This window comes from Corvus moneduloides, chromosome 10 (assembly GCF_009650955.1).
Source record: "Corvus moneduloides isolate bCorMon1 chromosome 10, bCorMon1.pri, whole genome shotgun sequence".
Taxonomy (NCBI): Eukaryota; Metazoa; Chordata; class Aves; order Passeriformes; family Corvidae; genus Corvus; species Corvus moneduloides.
Window position 1 is genome coordinate 14616781 of NC_045485.1, and position 8706 is coordinate 14625486.

Below are 8706 nucleotides of genomic sequence, written 5' to 3' on the forward strand. Positions count from 1 at the left end.
TGGCAGTGTGGCCTCAGCCAGAAATGCACTTCCTTGGAAACCTTAATGTGTGTAAACATAAAAGTGGGAGGAAAAAGCAAAAAACCTCACAAGCAAGCTAGGCTGCCTGTGAGGCTCCTCTGGGCTGTGTGGCTCTGCCAGAGCCACCAACTCCCTTAGATGGCTTCTCTTGCATCCCCCCATCCTCATCCCTCAGCCACAGAAGAGCCCTGAGGGCTGCCTAGGGGGCAGGGGTGACCCTGCCCTGAGCAGGTGCAAGCCCCACAGCTGTGATAAGGGAAAACAGACCCAAACCTGAAGACCTCCCAGTATTTGATAACTCCCGAACTTGGTAATGTTATGGATACAGCTGACTGTGATCCTGCCATTTACCCTGCCTCCAGTGCAGCACAGCACGATGTAGTCAGGCTGCTGGGACTTAAAAGTTCTTTGAGGCCTCTATTCCTTACTTGTTAAGTATAACCCAAATTTTTACTGCACTTAACATTTCAAAGATGCTCAATTTGATCAATTTCCTTCCTGTGTACATGCTTTTTTTCTATTTAAAAGCTGATGATTCTTTTGCTTAAAATACATGCATATATTTATTTGGTTACTAGATAACAAAACTGGGTCATGCCTTGCTGCTGCAGTCTACTCATTTTGATTAAGACAATGGACTTCAAGTATTTCTCTATGTATTTAACTTAAAAATTCTTGCCTTTATCTTTCAGTTTTCAGGCCCCAACTTTATGTTCCCTGCATAGAACACCAGCTGCACAGAAGGGGTGTTTCTCCCACTCCACAGTGAGACCTTGTCCTTGTTTGAGATACACCGGCCAACCCCCATGGGAAGGGGTCGTCCTATGTAATTCCAGGTCCCCTCTTGGCCATAGACAGTGTCCTGTCTCCAGCTGCAACTCTTCTTAGGTGCTCCCAAGAAACATGACAAACCCCCTGGCTGCATAGAACCAGTGCCGCTTTTGGACTGAAGGAGCTCCCTGACTCTTGCAGGTGCTTCGATTATCTTTTCAAACTGCTCTCTGCAAAGCTGTGCCCCTTTTGCCTCTCATTGCAGGGCTTGCCTGGCCAGGTCCTTCCTTTGGCCCCTCCTTGTGTCCCCACATTCCCCTCTGGGAGCCAATTTCAGCACTGATCACTGCATCCTTGCAGCTCTCCCATCCTGATTGCTCCCTCTCCAGACTCCTTAGGCCTGAGCTGGGGCTTGGACCCAATGTGACTCCCAAGTCTTCCTTTGAGCCATGACTTTCCTAGGCACCCCTGGCATCCTGGGCTGACCATGCATCTGTTGGGGACCCATTAGGACTGGGTGTGACCCTGCAGCCAGGTGTGACCCCCTTCCTGGCTGCACAGGGTGAGGTGTACCCCCTATTGTGCTTTCACACACCTGGGAGATCAAGCAATGGTGCTCAACACTTCGCAGGTGGTGACAACCCTGCACTGTGGACACTGGGCTTCTGTGGCAGCATCCTTCCAGCCCAGGCAGGGGCAGAACTCGCACAAGGGTTTGCAGCTCCCCTTGCAGAATTTGCCCCAGCTCTGCTCTGAGCTGCCTGTTGGGACAGGAGGCAGCAACACACAAACACCTCCCTGCATCCTGTCTTCCTCTCAAATCTGGCTTTTACAAACCATGAGACTCCGATCAAACCTGGCCCTGCTCCAAGGTTCACGCAGGCAGTGGTAGGGAGGGAGAAGGAGGGAAGCAGAGAGCAATCCATAACCTTTGGAGCACTCTTGAGAGCAGCTGTCTGGCAAATGTCAAGCACTGTCTAGGGCTATTTTGGGCACTTTATTTTTATAAAGGATGCTTTGAGGTGGGGGAAGGGTGCAAAGGAGGTTTTCTCATTGCCAGCACCTTAAAGAATAAAACCCTGGGGAGGAAAATTCAAGAACCCTCCTTGGTCATGTGGCCAATGCCACATCCCATTGGAACATCCCTGGAGGCTTTCAGACACGCAGATTGGAGAAGGGCCTTGGCTTCTCTTGTGATTGGAGACCTCCTGGAGGAGCTCAAACCCCTTGAGATCCAGGGTGAGGATCATGGTGTGGACATGCAAGTACCCTCCCTGCAAGGGGGATCAGCACCCCATGTGGCCCAGTCCCAGGAGGACTCTGGGGTGAGAAACCACCAGTTTTTGAATGTTCCTCCTAAGGAGTCTCATAAATATCCTCTTAATTATGGATGTTTTCCACTGCTGTCCCATTGAACCCTCCAAGCTCCCAAGAGCCCTCAGACTCCTTCATCTGCAGCAGAGCCAAGACCCAGAGCCAAGATATTACACAAGAAGGAGTAGAGCATCTGAAAGATCCTTGCCTGAAAGATGTATGGAGCATAACTGGAGCATCCAACAGAAAAGCATTCTTACTGACAAGAAGGGATGTTCTTCCACGAGTGGAAATTGTTGCAGAAAATCAGTGTGTTTGTAAACATTTCTTCTGGTGATCCTGAAGAAAAAAGTAGTTCTCATTTGTAATAATTGGAGGCTTCAGTCTCTCCACAATATGTCTCTTTATCAGAGACAAAAGTAGCATGGAAGTAGGAGAAACAACCCCTCAATATTTTTTACTATAAAATGGTATGTGGTGTGTTTAGTGTTTTTAGACTAGATGATCCATTTTAGAATTAAACTGGGATCAAACTTGCTGCAAGGATCTCAGAGCCTTCAGTGGCTGGGAAGATGTTCTCTTAGTAGCCCAAGACCAGGAACCACAGTACCCATCTAAGTGAGGAAAAAAGAAGGAGTGGGGAGCTACAAACCACTTCCCATCCCAGAAAAATGCTGGCATGAATAATCTGAAGCAGTTTTGTGAGCATCTGGAAGTTAGCACAGAGATGAGTAATACCTGATATAACTTTGTCAAGAATGAGACACGTCAGGCCAATTTAATTTCCTTCAGCAGCAGGGTACAAGGAGCCCACAGATGGCGAAGCAGTGGTGGCTGTGGGATGGGGATGCTGTGCCTCCCTTGCTGTAGGACAGGGAGCAGGGCCAGGCAGGGTTCTCATGATGGGTGCAGAGGGAGCGAGAGGCAGCTCTCAAAGGCTCACTGTGGGGCTGGAAAGCCGCTATTGAGCACTCCCATTAACAGCTACCACGGAGAAACAGAGAAAGTATTTATTAAATTTGCATGCCACGAAAGGCCAGGGCTGCAGACAGAAAAAGGATTGTGGCAAACTGGAGAAACGGGATGAAAAGCTGGGAGGAGGCTGAGGAGGAGGGGAGTGTGCTGTGGCGTGTTCCTGCAAGAAGGGGGCAGGGGGAAATGTCTCCTGGGCTGCTGCTGCCTGCTTGCCACCTCTGCTGCAGCCTGGAGCTATGGAGGCAGCCTCAGGAGGTGCTGCTGACCGTGCAAATGCAAACAGGAGAGGTTCCCGCGCAGCCCTATGGAGTCTGCGGTGCCTGGGCAAACACAGGTGACAGCCACCTGTGGGCACCCACCACATCTGGGCAGGAGTGGACTGGACGAGCTCTGGCACATGTGATGTGCCATGCAATTTATACACCTTTAATTCCCAGCGCTGTGGTCTGAGCCATTTCTGTATTAAATTTAATCAATTTAACGCGGGAAGCTGTCAGCACCAGCTGGGTGGCCTCCCTTACGGATGGTAGTGCAGGTGGGGTTAAAACCAGCAGCAACTCAAACCCTCCTGCACTGGTCCCAGGAAGCTTGTCCCTTGCAGGAAGGGAAGGCATGCCTAGGAACAAAACCCTGGTAGCCAGCTGCAGCCAGCTGCTTTCTGCCAGTGCTGGGATAAGGTATGGCTTAAAGTGAGCTACTGAAGGCCACAGCGAGAAATGAAACACAAGTAAATACATCTCCCTGCAGCCCCTACCTGCAATGGGAAGAGGATGCTGAAGAGGGGATGAGACTGCAGGAGAGCTGGGCACTCCAGGGCTGAGAACCAGTGGAGCTATGGGGCAGCTGCCAGCCTGGGCAGGGATGTCTTTCACCCGCAGCAGCGTCAAACAGAAACGGAAAAGAGTTAACTTCTGTCTTTGTCAGCCTGTGGAGCCAGAGTGGGAACAACCCCCCAGATCCTGTTTTTCCGTGCTCTCAGAAGAATGTAAACCTTTTTAAACAAACCCCAAACTTCTTAGCAAAGGAAAAATAGAAAGAAAAAAATAAAGCAGGTCCAAACTGTTAATTTGTGTCAAACCCCAGCAATTCAACAGCAGAGAAACCCAGGGCGGGGGGGACGGACGGACTGAGACCTGCTGACAGTTCAGCTCCCTGGTGGGATGTGACCCCCTTCTTGCCACCCAGAGAGGATGTGACATCCCAAAACTGTCCTCCCCCAGTCCCAGAGCAGGGGCCAGACACATCCTGAGCCGCTGTGGCCCCACGAGGGCTCGTGCCGAGTGCTGGGAGCAGTTCCCCAGCTCGGCGACAGGCTGGGGTCAACGGGGGGGGGGGCTGGGGCAGGGCAGGAATTTGCCGGCGGGTGCTGGCTGCCTGGCTGGTCCCCCAATGCAAGGCCATGTGGTTTCCCTGTGCAGGGAAATAAAAGGAAGGCTTTGAAAGTTGGCGTGTGACGGGGCGTCCCCCCGGGGAGCGGGGCGGCAGCGAGCGCGTGCATCTGCGAGCGGCCCTGGCCGGCCGCCACGCTCCTTCCGTTTATTTACGGTGCTTTATCAGGGGCTGCGGGCTGCGATAAAGCTTATGAAAATAAAAGGCATTTCCAGCAGGCCGGGGCGAGAGCAGGCCCTGCCGTTTCTTTCCCACACTGATTAGGATCTGGGCAGGCTTCGGTGCTCCAGATCTCCGATGAAAGCAGCAGGACCGGCAGCACTTCCCTTCCTGGCCCCCGCTCAGGGCCAGAGGCAGCGAGAGGTCATCGCGCTGCAGGCTGCGCCCCACACAGCACGGGCTGCACGCACCGCGCCTCGCACGGGACACACCGCTGGGCCCTGCGGCACCGTGCCCGCACACACCGCACCGGGACACACCGCTGGGCCCTGCGGCACCGTGCCCGCACACACCGCACCGGGACACACCGCTGGGCCCTGCGGCACCGTGCCCGCACACACCTCACCGGGACACACCGCGCTGGGCCCTGCGGCACCGTGCCCGCACACACCGCACCAGGCCACACCGCACTGGGCACTGTGGGCACTCTGCACTGAGCATCCCACACTGGGCACTGTGGGCACTCTGCAGTGAGCATCCCACACCGGGCACTGTGGCACCCAGCCTGCACTGTGCACCGTGCTGTGCCAGCCAGGCACTGTGCACCATGCACCACACCATGCACCTCAGCCACTGTGCACCTTATGCCAGGCACCGCCCCGGTTGCCCGTGCTCCTATGTTCCTCTGTTGGAACCTGGGGAAAGTCCCTTTGAAGGAGCCCATGCATGTGGGGCAGCACCAGGGTAAGGCATCCGGCTCGGATGCAGCTGGGGCAGGAGCAGGCCTGTCCCCTGCGTGGGCAGCTGTCCCCATCCCCAGAGTGTTGGCCAAGGTCATGGCCCCTTTCCGCCAATTGTTTGGTGGAGGCCAGGCCGTGGCTTCCTCCTGGTCACGAGCCTGACTCTCACGCTGGTGTGAGTGCTGGGGCTGGCTCTTCAATCCCTGCTGGGCATGGGCACTTCCAGGGCAGGTAGGCTCCAGGGAACAGTCTTCTGCAAGCAGTACCTCCAGAATTCACCAGGCTGCACTGGCAGGCAGTCTGGGCAGAAAGACTCGGGCACATGAGGAACAAAACACAGGGACATTTGCTGGCTGGAAAACAGGAGGTTTTAGGAAGAATTTCGGCAATGGCAGTAATGGAAGGTTCCATCCCCCAAGTGCTGCTGGGTTTGGAAATGTTCAGTTAAGTGTGGGTTTTGTGGGGGATGGTTTTATTGCCCCTTTTTACCTCCAGCACACTCTGGAAGAGGTGCTGGGAACCGAAACACTTAAAAGCAGCTCATGATGAAACCTCAAACCACACAAATCGTGCTTGGTCTGGGGTTTTCTCACAAGCTCAGAGTGCCGGCATGGTCCTCAAAGGAGCTGTGAATCTCTGAATGAGGCTGGTTTGAAGCTTGTGGTTTTGAGAGAAAAGCAGCTCCTCCTCCCTGCCACCTTTTCCCCTCTTACAGACTGTTTTCCTGCCTGGAAAAATCAGCTGAATGCTCAGAGCCAAACCTTGCTTCAGGTGGTGCAGGATCCTTGCACAGACCCTCCTGGTGACCTCCAGCCCCCCTCACCTCCACCCCCTGCAAACCAAACAGCGGGGAGGGCTCTTTCCTTTCTTACACCAAGTGTCAAGATTTATGGGGCACTGGCACCAGATCAAAAGCAAATTCAGTCATTTACAGTAAAATCAAAGCAGGCAGAAGAATGAATATGAAGTGAGGTTAAAACACCTTGTTACAGGAACAAATTGTGCAGCTGACATCAAAATAATGGAATTTATGTCCCTGCTGGTTGAAGCCAAATCATTTGCAGTGGCATTTGTCTAAGCATGAGCTCTCCAGGAGAGGTGCTTGATGCTGCTGCTTAGATATTTTGGGGTGAGACAGCAGCCTCACATGGCATGAGCAGCAGGGGAGGGCTGCCCACAGAGCCAGGGCTCAGGATCAACCATCTTGCATTCTCTGGGGCGGGATGACTTGGGGAACCCCACTGCACTTCCTGTGTGGTCTGCACAGGACTTGCCCTGGCTGTAAAGCATGGATGCCTTTCTGTTCCTGGCACCTGCTTCTTCCTCTGTAATGAATTCAGTGTGCCCTGTAGCCCCAGAGCCACATATCAGGTGTGACAGCACCCACAGGCTTCATGCTCCTCACCCGAGGTAGACGCCAGTCTGGGTGGCATTGCCAGCTCCATGCGTGGCAGCTGGAGTTTCATCCCACCCCTCAACTCCTTTGTCTTCCCAGCAATTTGGGGCAGCATGTCCTTTTTCCTTGCCTGCTGAGCCCTGGCTGTGCTCATGCACCTCACACTTGCCAGACCCTGGGATGTCCCAATATGATACAGCTCTGAAAATCCACCCAATCCTTCCACCTTGCCCCGGCACAGAAATAACCCCACTGACACCCCCAGGGCATGGATTGGGCTGCCCGATGCTTCCCAAGGGACAGTCCTTCCCTGTTCCCTGCCCATGGCCCTGTGCCACGCTGGCAGCCTCTCGAGTGAGACCGACCACCCCAGGAAGGCAGGTGACACGTTCCACTCCAGCAGCTCTCCCTGCATGCAGTGTGGCCGGGCTTGTTTTGAAAATCTGTTGTGAAGCACTTCATTGCTATGGAGACTTACTTTATGGACAAATAAATATTTGTCTCTTTTTCCTCTTGCCTTAAAAGTCCGTCTCTTCTCCCTCTCTGCATCCTTTTGGCTCTGTGTATGGGTTTTATATTGCAGGGTCTCTGTGCTCCTTCCTCATCCTACTCTCCTGTCCATGCGGCACATCTCTGCATGTCCTTCATCACCCCTCAGCCTCTTCCTCCTCCTCAGCCTACAGGCCAGTGTCATGGGGTCCCTTCAGCATGAGAGAGAAGGAGAAACGCTCCCATCTCCATTTTTAAGCATTTATGCTTTTTTGCGAGAACCAAAATTATTTTATCCTCTTAATTCTTGGTATTTGCATCCCAGCAGTAACAGTGCAGCTGTTTCCAGCTTTCCTGGTCTCAGCACTGCCTCCTTGGTTGGACTCCACTTGCCATGTCAGATGTTTCCATCAGGATGGTCAGTCCCATCACAGTTGCTCCTCATTGTGGCCTCCATGTGTCTCTTGGAATTTTTGGGGGGGTTTCTGGAGATCTGGGTGAAGATTTTGCTGGCACAAAGCAAAATCTTCACCCAAATCTCTGGAAACCCCCCAAAAAGCCATTAAAAATAGCAACTGGCAAAGCAACACCACCAATTAACTGAGCAGGGGAAGGGGAGGCAAGACACAAATGAACCTCCTTCATTAATAAATCCTAGCAGCTGTGGAAAGTCTGAGGCAAGTGAGAGCACCCAGACAGAAAATTAAAAAACTAATAAAGTCCTCAGTGTGGGGGCACTGGCATCAGGTCAGCTTTACTTCTGTAGGCACCTCGTAAAGAGACATTCCAGGACACTAACTCATAAGGGAAAGCTGCAGGGGTCAAGGAGAACAGTGGAAAGCTAACCATGGTAACTCAAGTATACTGGAAAGGCAGCAGAAACACAGCAAGGAGTTGGGCTTTTTCTTTTTCCCTTCTTTTTTTCTCTCTCTGTTGGTTTTTGGGTGAGCAGAGCCTGCAGTTTGTAGTGTCTTGGGCATGGTGGAGCAGCCCCAGTGAAGAGCCCTCTCTGGTGGGATGGTTGGGGATGGAAACCCAGAGGACAGGTTGTTTCCAAGCCAGAAGCAGAAGCTGCTCCCTGCCCTCTCCCCCATGCTGCCTGCCCCAGCTGCACCACTCCTGCCTGTCTGGGATGTGCAGTAGCCTGAGACCACACGCTAAAATGCATGATACACTTCAGTGTTAACTAAATCTAAAGGGGGATGCCTTGCTGTAACGGGAGTAAAAGCTGAAAATTATTCCTTAATATTTTGTATTTCTTTTTGTGTCCCCAGGCTGGTGCTGCAGCTCTTACCCTTGGAGTATACTCCCTACCCTCCCACTGCCTCCCCTCAGCATGGTGAGGGAAACATGGAGCCTGGGGTGGAGTGTGCTGCCCACCTGCAGCACCTCTGTGTGGAACCAGGCACGCTCACAGCTGGGCAGGGATGTGCATGCATCCCCTGCAAGAGA

At 53.0% G+C, this 8706-nt stretch overlaps 1 long non-coding RNA gene across 4 annotated transcripts in view; it reads left to right on the forward strand.

The window, feature by feature from the left end:
* Positions 1-7274, forward strand: part of LOC116448937 — a 35659-nt gene extending 28385 nt beyond the window's left edge. For all 4 annotated transcript variants that reach the window (XR_004242163.1, XR_004242162.1, XR_004242164.1 and 1 more), the window contains one exon: positions 714-7274. This is a non-coding gene — a long non-coding RNA (uncharacterized LOC116448937). The remainder of the gene's footprint in view (positions 1-713) is intronic.
* The last annotated feature ends 1432 nt before the right edge of the window (positions 7275-8706 follow it).